The sequence below is a fragment of the Schistocerca gregaria genome, chromosome 8, assembly GCF_023897955.1.
Source record: "Schistocerca gregaria isolate iqSchGreg1 chromosome 8, iqSchGreg1.2, whole genome shotgun sequence".
Taxonomy (NCBI): Eukaryota; Metazoa; Arthropoda; class Insecta; order Orthoptera; family Acrididae; genus Schistocerca; species Schistocerca gregaria.
The window spans coordinates 366,425,681-366,440,292 of record NC_064927.1 but is presented as its reverse complement, the minus strand read 5'-3'; positions in this window follow the sequence as shown (position 1 = coordinate 366,440,292).

Below are 14,612 nucleotides of genomic sequence, written 5' to 3'. Positions count from 1 at the left end.
TTAACAGTTATGTTGGCGTTGTGTAAAGGAGTGAAATCGCGTTCAGAAAAGTTCAGAGTGATTTAGATAGACATATTTTAAGAACCGGCTATTCAGCCCACACTGTGCACCAACCATTTTTGAAAAATCTTTGTAATTCCACCTTTACACAGATGGTTGCGGCACCCCGGCTGTTCAGTAAAAATGTCGAATCTAAATGCTTTCAGCCCGTCTAGATTTCCAGTTGTTATTTTATTTGAGCAACCAGTTTCAGCGCCACATTACGCCATCTTCAGGTTCCCTGACCTACATGTAGGAAGAAAGCTACCTCTGGTATACTCAAAATAGGAGCCAGCATTCAGGGACTGATATCCGTAGATTTCTTCTTAACACAGAGATCCCTTTGATCGTTAAGAAGAAATCTACAGATATCAGTCACTGAATGCTGGCGCCTAGTTTGACTGGACTAGATGTGGGATTCTTACTACACATCTGTCACAGGTACCTCATACCACATTTCGACATCTATATACTTCTTGCATCTCCAACACTCTGGGTACAGCTTCTTGGAGCCTAATATGATGGGTGACTAAGCCAGAAATATTACACAGTATGAACAGTGAGCCTCAAATACAGATGGCGCAATCAACGGCGGCCATATGACAGATAATTGGGAGAGAGGGGTCCTAGACCTGGAGGTGTGAAATATTTTTAATGTTTTCGAAGATGAATCCCGACTTTTAAGTAACCATAAAGAAGTTCCAGATGCGACCCAATTAAGAACCGACGAAAACCGATCTTAAATCAATTTCTTGAAAGAAAAACATCTGACTACACTGTATTTTTACCTTGGCCTGAGAACAGGGCGAGGGAGGAAAGGAGGGGCGCTTGGCCCCAGGCATGGGCACCCTTGGGCGTAACAATTTATACCTGAACACAGCTACAGTACATGTGGTCTCAGAAGGATAATACTATGGTTCATACAGCCACATACACCACAACTTTCTTGGATCAGCGTTTTATGGCCATGTAAGTTCGAAGGGATTGTGACCATCTCGTTCCCCAGATTTACACCCACCTGAATTTTTGTTATGGAGATACCAAGTTGCTTACAAAATCCACCTTCACACTATTCTGCATCTACATCTATACCCTCCAGATCACTTCACTGTGAAGTCTATATGCCACATGTTATGATTTCCTTCCTTTCAAGTGATAAATGCGAGTAGAATGACGATTAAATGCCTCTGTGAATGCTCTAAGTAATCTAATCATTTTCTCACGAGCTATGCGGGAGTAATACGTAGATGTTTGTTGTGTATTCCTAGATTTCTCGCTTGATGCTACTTCTTGCAAATTTCTAAGCAGGCTTTCGCGGAATAATTGACGTCTGCTTTCATACGTTTGCTAATTCAATTTTTTCAGCATTTTCGTGACTTTCTCCCGTGTTCGAGTTCACTTTAAGGTGTAAAGTTCTACAATGAGATTCTTCTCATATGCTTTGAGGAATCTGGGAAACCAAACCTGAAAAATGGGGTCAAAAAGAAGTATTATTGCCATTCTGTGGAAACATTCATTAAGAGAAAGTCAAAACATCACACAAAAGTTATGGACCTAATGTACTGCCTTCATTTATCCCTAAATGTGGCTATTCAAAGTACAGGGTACTTCATTCCTACACTCACTGCACATACCGGTTTGTGAGAATATCAACTGTCATTTACGCTGAAGGCTCACCATTTTTCTTTTCCCATTCGAACGGAAAATAAAATGTATTTTGTGACATGGATGACATGGACACAAAAGTTATGCTCACAGTCCCATTATTACAAGAATGTGCTACTTTTTTGTATTAATAGTATAGGTGCCCACTCCTGTCTTTTATCCATGGATGATAGAGTGCAGGCTTTCACTGCCAATGTCAACCTCTGTTAGAACTTTCTGGCTGAGAAGTAATGGTCTATGCATTAAACTATTCAGTTATGTTTCATTACCTTGTGTCGGACACAGCTTCAGAGACAAAACGCTGTGGCAGCTGCGTCTGAACTAGGACTGTTGGTTTTTTTAAAAAAATCAGGAATCCGATATATTGATATTTAAAAAGTATGCTTATTCTCTCACGGTATATCAAGTAAAGTATCGATATATCCACATGAAAAGTTTTGAAGTACCTGCCTGTAAAAATATCGGCTGCAAATTGTAAATATACTGCCAGCTTTAGAGCTATATATTTAAGTTTGCAAAAACAGACTTAGTGCCTAATAGGATAGCCGCAATCAGTGATTTTACAATGTTAATTATAATCTGTCATGATTGCAAAATGTTTATTCATATGATTGGTTTCGGTTCATCTAGGACCATCTTCAGATCTGTAACGATAATGATACTAATTTACTATTTGACGAATGCAAATCTTTTTCATCTTATGTAGTCAACATCAAATGTACCAGAGCGTACTAGATATTTCGGTTACAGGAGTAACCCATCCAAATACAGCAACTTTCACATGCTGCATCACATAAAATTGGTTGGCAGAATGCACGTCATTTATATTAATTATATCACTATTACCGACAGGTGGCGTCTGGTATTTTTGTTACATTACATGTGCACATACTGTATTCAGTAGATTTTTGTGACTAACTTTTATGTCCAAAAATACTTAATTAAAATCTGTAGATGTCAAGGTTAAAAGCTGTACTTATCAAAATTTAAAAAACACAGTAATATTACTATTTTTATGCGATCGAATATCGACATTTGCATACAGGAGAAATTTGTGGTGGTCTACAGCAAATCAAACAGTAGGGTGATGCCACAAAAATAGCTAATTGTGGAAAGAATTACCCTTTCCTATTAGATTATAAGATGTACTCTTTAAGGTGATCCCCAACATAATTTCTATGAAAGCATGTGTCACAATGTATGAGAGTTTATGAAGCTGTAAATTGGTGTGCCTCTGTACAATTCTAAAATATTTCTTTTATGTCCATAGTTACTATGTAACATGTATATCAACACATTTTCAAAATCTCAACAGTAAACATTCATGTGTTGTATAATATGTTTCGAGCAACTGGGAATATTTGTGGATTTCTGTGTGTCACCTTAATAAATATGTGACAAATTGCCCAGTTTTCTTTATATATCTCTCCTATTAATCTAACTTGATAAAAATCCCAGCCAGTGAACAATATTCATACAATAGTTCCTTAGGTTTCTTGTACCTGTCTTCCCAACAATTAGATTTATGTGGTTGTTCCAGCTTAAATCTTTCATATTGAGAAAAGCACTGTATATTTGAGCATTGTGGCATATTCCAGTTGCAATGTATCGACTTGGGCTCTGATATACGTGGTTTTCTAAGTAGCTTAAGCAACAGAGCACTGGGATTCACACAACTGGAACCTGCAGAATCCATGTTCGTAACAGCAGATTAGTTGAGAGTTGTACCTTAGTAGCTTAGATCCATGCTTGTGAAAGCTAAAAGTTCCTGGTTCAAGTCTCTGTATGTCAAACAGTTTTCATTTGCCAGGGGATTTAAAGTTGGAGTGTAATTTAGTTATTTGCATGTTCCATGAAATCCTAATTGGAACCTCTTGTTATGACGTGGAATGAATCATTCAGAAATTTTTCTATGCAGTGGGGTTGACAGCAGATATGATTTCAGTTTGTGTTTGAAGTTAATTTTATTATCTATTAAATTCTTTACACTGTTAAGTAGGTTAGTCAAAGATTTTTATTGTTGAATACCTCACTCTTTTCTGTGCTAACTAAGGTTGAGTTGCTGAGTTCACACAGGAGAATCGTACAAACACATCGTCATTTGACCATCGGACAGACTTCCATATGGATGACATAATAATAAGTATACCTGGCGTAGAGTAACAACTGAAAGATTTGAAAGCAAATAATTCCCCAGTTCCAGATAGAATCCCAATTCGGTTTTACAAAGTAGACACGACAGCATTGTCCCCTTACCTAGTCTGCATTTACTGTGAATCTCTCGCTCAGTACAAAGTCCTAAGTGACCGGAAAAAAGTGCAGGCAACTCTAGTCTATGAGAAGGGTAAAAGAATGGATCCGCAAAATTACAGAGCAATATCCCTAACTTAGGTTTGCTGCAGAATCAAACATATTCTCGGCTCAAACACAATAAACTTTCTTGAGACTGAGGCACTTATGTTCACAAATCCGCTTGGTTTTAGAAAGCATTGCTTGTGCGAAACTCAGCTTGGCCTTTTCTCACGTGATATACTATGAACTATGGATGATGGGCAACACACAGGCGTCATAGTTGTAAATTTCTGGAAGGTGTCAGACACGGTGCCTCTATTAATAAAGAATGACCATAGGAAATAAGTTCACAGAAATGTAAATGGCTCAAAGACTTCTTAAATAGCAGAGCCCAGAATGTTGTCCTCGACAACAAGTGTTCAGAGACAAGGGTATCGTCAGGAGTGCCCCAGGGAAGTGTCCTCTACATACATAAATTATTTAAAAACAAAGACAATGTGACTGATCTAACATAACTTATTTCGTACACAAAGTGGGCAGTAATCTGCAGTTGTTTGCTGATGATGCTGTCGTATACAGTAAGGTGTTGAAGTTGAGTGGCTGTACGAAGATACAACACAATTTAGAAAAATTTTCTAGTTGGTGTGATGAATGACACAATTGTAAATATGGAAAAATGTAAGTTAATGCGCACAAATAGGGAAACCAAACCTGTAATGTTTGGATACAGTACTACTAGTGTCATGCTTCACACTGTCAAGTTGTTTAAATACCTGACATAACACTGCAAAGCAATATGAAATGGAACAAGTAGGTGAGAGCTGTGGTAGGAAAGGCAAATGGCTGACTTCAGTTTATTGGGAGAATTTTAAGAAAGAGTGGTTCATCTGTAAAAGATACTGGTACGACCTGTTCCGAGTTCTGCTAAAGTGTTTGGGATCTGTACCAGGTCAGACTGAAGGAAGATGTTGAAGCAATTCAGAGGCAGGCTGCTACATTTCTTACCGGTAGTTTTGAACAACACACAAGTGTTACAAAGATGCTTCAGAAACTCATATGGGAATCTCTGGAAGGAATTTGACATTCTTTTCAATAAGCAGTATCAAGAAAATTTAGAGAACTGGCTTTTGATGCTGAATGCCAAAAAATTCTACTGCCATCAACACACACACATTGCACGCAAGGACCATGAAGATAAGATATGAGAAATTAGGGCTCATATGGAGGCATGTAGACAGTCTGTTTTCCCTCGTTCTGTTTGTAAGTGGAACAAGAAAGGAAATGAATGGTAGTGGTACATGGTACCATCCACCACAAACCATATGGTGGCCTGCAGAGTATCTATGTAGATGTGGATGTAGAGTTGTGGATATTGTAGGTCATTTTTCTTTGTAGTATTTAAAAATGTTACTATCATTTTCCAGCTAGGACTGGTTGTTGTCAAGGAACGTCTTGAGAGTAAATGTATTCTGAGCCTGTTGACAGTGTGCCCAGTTGTTTTATGGCTTTCTTCAAGAGAATTTAAGGCCAAACTGACTGTGACTCAATCGTGAATGTTTCAAAAATATGAAAGATTTTATCAGAGACCACCATAGCCAAAAGTTTTGTTGACTTCAATGATTCAATTAAGCAACATGTTTTCAGATATAAACATACTCTTCAGGGTACAAAGGCAACACAAAAAACACTTAACAGAAGTATACAAGGCTGTTTACAATCTCAGCATATGCTGTAGCCATCTTTATTCATTCAATATGGTTGTCTTCTTGTGGTGTGTTCAGTTGTGTCTACTGCTGTGGCTCTTAACCATTGACTATAAACTTGCAAATGACACTTAAAACAAGTCATCACATTCAACAATAACAAGTCATCACATTCAACAATAACAAGGCTACCTAATTGCCCCTCCCCCCCATGAACCATGGACCTTGCCGTTGGTGGGGAGGCTTGCGTGCCTCAGCGATACAGATAGCCGTACCGTAGGTGCAACCACAACGGAGGGGTATCTGTTGAGAGGCCAGATAAACGTGTGGTTTCTGAAGAGGGGCAGCAGCCTTTTCAGTAGTTGCAGGGGCAACAGTCTGGATGATTGACTGATCTGGCCTTGTAACACTAACCAAAACGGCCTTGCTGTGCTGGTACTGCGAACAGCTGAAAGCAAGGGGAAACTATGGCCGTAATCTTTCCCGAGGGCATGCAGCTTTACTGTATGATTAAACGATGATGGCGTCCTCTTGGGTAAAATATTCCGGAGGTAAAATAGTCCCCCATTCGGATCTCCGGGCGGGGACTACTCAAGAGGATGTCGTTATCAGGAGAAAGAAAACTGGCATTCTACGGATCGGAGCGTGGAATGTCAGATCCCTTAATAGGGCAGGTAGGTTAGAAAATTCAAAAAGGGAAATGGATAGGTGAAGTTTGGTGGCAGGAGGAACAAGACTTCTGGTCAGGTGACTACAGGGTTATCAACACAAAATCAAATAGGGGTAATGCAGGAGTAGCTTTAATAATGAATAGGAAAGCGGGTAAGCTACTACAAACAGCATAGTGAATGCAGTATTGTGGCAAAGATAGATACGAAGCCCACACCTACTACAGTAGTACAAGTTTATATGCCAACTAGCTCTGCAGATGACGAAGAAATTGAAGAAATGTATGATCAAATAAAAGAAATTATTCAGATAGTGAAGGGAGATGAAAATTTAATAGTCATGGGTGACTGGAATTCGGTAGTAGGGAAAGGGAGAGAAGGAAACATAGTAGGTGAATATGGACTGGGGTAAAGAAATGAAAGAGGAAGCCGCCTGGTAGAATTTTGCACAGAGCACAACTTAATCATATGTAACACTTGGTTCAAGAATCATAAAAGAAGGCTGTATACATGGAAGAACCCTGGAGATACTAAAAGGTATCAGATAGATTATATAATGGTAAGACAGAGATTTAGGAACCAGGTTTTAAATTGTAAGACATTTTCAGGGGCAGATGTGGACTCTGACCACAATCTATTGGTTATGACCTGTAGATTAAAACTGAAGGAACCGCGGTGTTGGCCGTCGAATGGCGCTAGCTGTGCAGCATTTGTGCACCGCCGCCGTCAGTGTCAGCCAGTTTGCCGTGGCATACGGAGCTCCATCGCAGTCTTTAACACTGGTAGCATGCCGCGACAGCGTGGACGTGAACCGTATGTGCAGTTGACGGACTTTGAGCGAGGCGTATAGTGGGCATGCGGGAGGCCGGGTGGACGTACCGCCGAATTGCTCAACACGTGGGGCGTGAGGTCTCCACAGTACATCGATGTTGTCGCCAGTGGTCGGCGGAAGGTGCACGTGCCTGTCGACCTGGGACCGGACCGCAGCGCAGCGCAGCGACGCACGGATGCACGCCAAGACCGTAGGATCCTACGCAGTGCCGTAGGCAACCGCACCGCCACTTCCCAGCAAATTAGGGACACTGTTGCTCCTGGGGTATCGGCGAGGACCATTCGCAACCGTCTCCATGAAGCTGGGCTACGGTCCCGCACACCGTTAGGCCGTCTTCCGCTCACGCCCCAACATCGTGCAGCCCGCCTCCAGTGGTGTCGCGACAGGCGTGAATGGAGGGACGAATGGAGACGTGTCGTCTTCAGCGATGAGAGTCGCTTCTGCCTTGGTGCCAATGATGGTCGTATGTGTGTTTGGAGCCGTGAAGGTGAGCGCCACAATCAGGACTGCATAAGACCAAGGCACACAGGGCCAACACCCGGCATCATGGTGTGGGGAGTGATCTCCTACACTGGCCGTACACCTCTGGTGATCGTCGAGGGGACACTGAATAGTGCACGGTACATCCAAACCGGCAAGGGAACTTGCTGTTCCAACAGGACAATGCACGTCCGCATGTATCCCGTGCCACCCAACGTGCTCTAGAAGGTGTAAGTCAACTACCCTGGCCAGCAAGATCTCTGGATCTGTCCCCCATTGAGCATGTTTGGGACTGGATGAAGAGTCGCCTCACGCGGTCTGCACGTCCAGCACGAACGCTGGTCCAACTGAGGCGCCAGGTGGAAATGGCATGGCAAGCCGTTCCACAGGACTACATCCAGCATCTCTACGATCGTCTCCATGGGAGAATAGCAGCCTGCATTGCTGCGAAAGGTGGATATACACTGTACTAGTGCCGACATTGTGCATGCTCTGTTGCCTGTGTTTATGTGCCTGTGGTTCTGTCAGTGTGATCATGTGATGTACCTGACCCCAGGAATGTGTCAATAAAGTTTCCCCTTCCTGGGACAATGAATTCACGGTGTTCTTATTTCAATTTCCAGGAGTGTATATGATATGATGTTTCAGTGCAGAGACTCCTGGCCATCTTCAGGTACACACTGGCGAAAGTACACAGCGCTCCTCTGTAAAAACTGCACCAGTGCATGCATGGTGTGCATGTTGTGATTGTTCAAATGTTACTAGACTGTGTGTGCAACTGCTGCATGTCTGTGTTGCTGGGAGCATCCTCTTCAATATCAGATTGGTTGTCTTCAAACAGTAAATTTGCAGAATGATGCTAATTATTCAAAGCAGGAAGTTTTTCTGTAAAATTACTGCATGCATTATCTAAATGGTAAGCACCATCCCGACTGATAAGGGCATCAAACAGTTGTATTTCCACTGCCTCATTGTTAACAAAATTCCAAAAGTTTGAGGTAGGCCACAATTTTTGTTTTTGTGTATTCCACCAAATGACCAGTAGAATTACAGTGTTCTGTGGTAGTAGCTTTACTGTCTTGGAGATTGCGAGTAAGCCGCTGGTATTCCATGATGTGCTCCCGAACAACTGTGGCAAGTCATGTACACAAAGGAGCACATCATGAAACACCAGCAGCGCACTGACTTCCTCCAAGACAGCAAATCCACTGTCACAGAACTCTGTAATTCTACTAGTCATTCAATGAAACACAACAAAACAACAATTTTGGCCCCCACTTCAAACTTTTATAGCTCCAGAGGAAATATGACTGACTGAGGCAGTTAACAATCGTGACAGCACTTTCGATGTAGGTAATGCATGGAGCCCTGTTATAGAAAAACTTCATGTTCTGCATAATGGCATCATTCTGCAAATTTACCATGTGACAACAATTGATATGATAATCAAGAGGATGCTCCCAGCTGTGCACAGACTTGCAGCAGATCCGCATGCGCTCTAGCGTCTATACTGAAAGTGATAAGAGCACACCATGCATGTGTCGGTGTGGTTTAAAAAGGTGAGCTTAATTTACTTTCGTCAGTATACACCCGAAGATGACCAGAAGACTCTGTGCCCAAACATCATGCAGCTAGTTATTGATATATGGCAGCTCATAAAAATTTTAAGGAGCTGTTCTGTTCCTTGGTATGCCCATTAATTCTTGCAATTACAAAATTTATGTTGATTTCAGAAGTACTGGATTACTCTTTAGAAGTTGGGTTTTTCAAGAAACGAGTTAGAAGTTGTGCAGATGGCAGAAAGTGGGAACAATCTCGTAAGTATTCAAACAAGTTGTTTACCCATCTTTCATGTTTCCTCTGCAGAATTTATGATTTCACAGCGTGTCAGTTTGCAGCTGACTGCAAATCTAAAAATTTCGAAAATTATGTAGTTTACTAGCACAGAAGAGATGCAAAACTTAACATCAGACACATGACTGATATTGCTCTTCAGAATGATGTAAACATTGTGTCAGTATGAGTTGTAAAAGCCCTTAATAAAACATTGTGGGGGACAAACTGAGTTTCGAAAGCCAGTCAAGAGAGATGGGCATTGTTATTTAGGTGGATCCTAATCAACATGATATGCATCTGAACACTTCTGGTTTATTAGTATGATGCCTTATAAATAATCTGATATCTTCTTATGACTGATTATTTTGACAACATTGCAGCTTACAAAAAAATGCCCCATTTTAATCTAATTTCAACTCCAACACTTACTTTGTACTGAAACATTAATTGAAACTATGACAGGTAGTAATGCTGTATAAGGTTCCGACAGGTAAGTCACAATAGTCGTATAAATGAAATACTATATGTAGACGAGTTGAACAACAAACTAAGATGGAGACATGTAAATAATCTTATACGGTGTAACGGTACTGTAGTTTAGCTTTGCACATATTGCACTTGGGAGTATCTCTACTGTGTTGATATAGTGCTAACTTACGTTGCATACTTTCACCCCTGTACAGATTTATCTTCTGGGAAAACATAGGTGAATAAAATACTTCAACAAATGTTAGCAGTAAGAATAGTGTGGAGATATCTTCAAAGATACAATCATGTTCCTGCAATTTACATCTCACAGGTGTTTTCTTACAAACAATAAAAATTAGTTTCAGACAGACTGTGATTTATATATATACACAGTGCATAGTATGTGTACAAAATGAATTTCCATGTAAACTTATTCACCCTGTCTACAGTACAGAGTGGGGATCTGGATTATGGCACAAATGTTTTAAACAAGCTACATCAGACGGAAACTGGGAATCCCTCCAAATTCAAAAGCATCAGCTCTTTTGGAATTAGAAGGTTAAATTTAAATTTTAACAATGTAAGCGCAAAGAGTATATAGCAAATCACCCACAGGAATGAAATTATAAGCCATCACATGGATAGTGTCACACATTATTGCCATGTCTGTATCAGTTATGGCATCATTTCACCTATTACCTTTTTACTTTCAGGATCCGGATATTCACAATACTACGTTTCTTTTTAGGTGTATGTTTGCTCTCAGAAAACACCTCATTACACCCATTAACAGAGTGGTATATCAAATACTGAGAGATGCAGCTTTACTTCATTTTGTAATGCTTAACAGACACTAGTCTATACATCACAAGCAATAGACGTCATTAGGGATCTACTTTTTTCTTATGAAAGGAACCATCACAATCCAAGTGAATCACTGACATTCTGAAATCTGTTTTCTGAATTAGATTATGGCAACAATTTGCTTAGAATATATTTTTACATCAACAAAACAATTCTTCTTTGTAACTCAGACATCTATCAGTGTCATACAAATAAGATCTAAGTGAACATAAAAGTGTGACAGACGCCAGTGACCACACTGTTTGCACAGTAGTACGCATAGATTGTCCATGTTGAAATATCCAAAGTTTCTCATTCTGTTCTTTTTTTCTCTATTTACCAAAGGGATACATCACTAGAAAATTCAGCTACATGTGAAACTATCAACACCTGAAAGAGGTGGAGGACACTCTGCCGCATCATGGTTGGCAATGAAACTTGTTGCTCACACAATTGTGGAGTCTAAACAGCGATCCTTACAGTAGTAACAGTATAATTCAGCAAGCCCAAAAAGTTCAAACCACAATAAAAATGCATTTGACATCATGGGAACTAAGTTTTCAGAACAATAATGTATGTCTTTGGCACATTTTATGGTCAAAAATAAATAACAAGTGAGATGTACAGTCAAATAATGCTGTGATCTGGAATTAGCTTACTAATAACAACATGCTCACCAGCTGGTACCTGGACTAACTAACTAATTCTTAACCTTGTTTGGGAGATTTTTGAATGGCCGCATATGGCTAAACAATAAGCTTAAACATGGATCTTGCTTCATTTACATAACACAAGGTTTCTTTTCCTTCAGGAGGTGTCACCATCATACAAGCAAACAATACTTGAGTCCAGTAAGTGATCACAATGCTAATGTGTTGGCTAGTCACTCATAACAGCTTTCAGAATTTCACCAAAAAATAAATAAATAAATAAATAAAACACGAATACACACAATCAGTTAGTTTTGATGAGTTATTTCTGTAGCCAGGTGTATTCCTTTTTAAAATAAATAGTACCAAAATTTCGATACACAAGCCCACGGACCATCCCTAATCCCATCTTATCCTATACAATCGAAACATAACACATCCAGGGACCATCACACATTTTTACAGCATAAGAAAAGACTTTTCACATCATTTCTAACACATTTAACTATTGAAACTTCCAAGTTCTTGAGAGGCTGAAATTGCAGGCATTGGAATAGTAAGCTGAGGGTCCAAAACGGCTCTTTTTATGCAAAAAGAAGTCGCCGTTTAAAAAAAGGAAAACATCAACACCAGACAATATGCTGTACTGAAAGCTAAAGTATAACAGACAGTTTGTTATGAGTACTTGAAAGCACCAGCTTTACACACAAGGAGGATAGTTTAACTGCTTGTTGGTGGTACGTAGAAACCCTTCCTCAAAATGTGAGTGACATACAAAGTGGACATCCAGAGTAGAGCATTGTTTCCTACTAGTGAGACGTTACTCTGAAAGGCTCATGACTGACGAGGTATTTGTCACCAGTTGACACTCTGTGCTAGGAAAACACATTCTTCCTCTAAACCAGTGCCTCAATGAGAAACGTAATGGGGAAACTAACTGTCCTACAGGTAACCATCCACACTGAAGCCAACTGAAGGCTTCTCGAGCAGATAAGCAAATCTGCAACACATCGTAAGCTGTCATCCTGCAGGGCAAAACCATGAGAAAACTTGCTGGATATGTGTACACAAAAGGTCCATAATAATAGAACGTTGCCCCATTGGAATGAGGAATCAAGATGAGGAGAACAGCTTAAGAGAAATCAATCATCAATGGGCTGGCACCAACACGTCATTAGCCAGTGATAAGGTGTGACAACAAATTTCAGTGTGCTGGAAATGCACAAAAGAGAATACATGCACAGAAACTGGGTAGTTACAGAGCGGATAGGGCTTTTGTTGGCAGAAAGACTATGTTCAGCAGTCTTTTTTTATGAGAGTGAGACTTTGTAGCATTCTTTCGCGAGACTTTTTACCATGTTGTTGACATGGTAGTCAGGACCTGGTCTACACTTACCCTTGACATTGATCTGATCACACAATGAATTCAGTCTACTCATTGTTTTTCTGAGTTCCATTTCAGTCTATGTTGGATTTCATTCCAGTTCAATGCTTAATTCCATGAGTGTTCAACTTTGTTTCCTCTTATGAAGCTAGCCTTCTGTCTCCCATATGATGTTGCTAAGAGCATTTTCAAGTCCAAAATTGATCCAAGTTTTGACTCTGCTGCCAACGAGTAACTCTCATGGCCACAGCCATCTGATTAAAATGTAATTTCCTGTGTGGCTTCTCTGTAACCCAGAGGCATACAAAACTTCAGAGAACTGACCCTTGCTGCTACCTGAATGATAGATGTGTGGTTATTTAGCAACTACCAGTGGACCACAGCACCAATTCTCTCAGCATGCACAAAGGGAATAGGCCATACAACATCAATTACTGCCAATAATCCAGCAGGTACTGCCCACTTGCAGAGATGAAGGAGAAGATAAGAGCGCAATATGCATAAAACCAAAGATTGACACTTGCCGATAGCCAATTCTGCACTGATGTTGATCAATTGAATTTTGCAAAATCTGACTGACAAGCCAGCTTCTCAAAACACCCATTCAAGGACTCTGAGACCCTGTACTTAATGTTTACTGTGTTTTTTTGTTTTTTTGTGTTTTAATATTGTATCTGTGTCCAGCTCTCAATCATTCTGGTGTTTTGCATACATCCACTAAAGAAGTGGCATCTGGTTTGATTAATTATAATCAAATCTGGTGCCCAGCAAATAAGAAAATTAATAAATTTTTCCCTATATCCATGCTAAAAACTCCCATTTGTCACATTTTCTGACTTGGGCTCAATATTACTTGAGTTACCACATATTTTTGCACCCAACAGGAGGCCATTTGCACATCCTTCTCAAGTTTAACACATTTTTGGTGCCCAGCATGGGGCTCAATATAATGCAGGTCATCTCAGTGTGTTTCTTGATCTCCAAACACATTTTTGGGCTCCATCTGTTGTGTTTTCTAATCAGTCAATCTTCATTTTAAGATTTATCTTCTATGTCCTTGGGGAGTTCATATGACCAAGTTTTAACCAAATTAGTATGCTGAAGATTCCACAGCCTGTTGCTTGTCTCAACATCTCAGAGAACTGGCATTACTGAAAGACAAAACCTAACATGACATTTATTTCATTCATCATCTTTCATGCAGTTTCAAAAGATAGTGAGCTGCACTGATAAAACATGTGAAATATAGCATTAGGTTCGAACATTCACAGGCCAGGCCTGTGCATAGTGGTGTCCAAGCAGGTGGGGAGTGGCACACAATGAAAGTGATGTGAAGATGAGAATTGGGAGGGGGTAACAAAGACAGAGGATGGTGAAACTGTTGAATGGATAATATGGGATCAGTGGGTTAATGGAGACTGATGCCAGGAGGGTTACACAAGTGGAGATTGTGTTGCTAAGATAACTCTCATAGTTCAGAAAAGTTGGTGTGGATGAAATTTCTTTGGCCACAGTTTGGCAATGATCATTCTGGTGGATAGATAGCTAGCTAGCTGACTGGCTGCCACACTGGCATAAAAGGCTGTGCAGTAATTGCAGTAGGATTGGTATATGACATGGCTGCTTTCAAGAATGGCCTTGTCTCTGATGTAGTAGGGTAAGCTAGTTACAACACTAGAGTAGGAAGTTTCCCTATTCCCCTGCCCTCTTCCAAGTTTCCTCTCAACTTCATTGTGTGCTGCTCTTCACAGG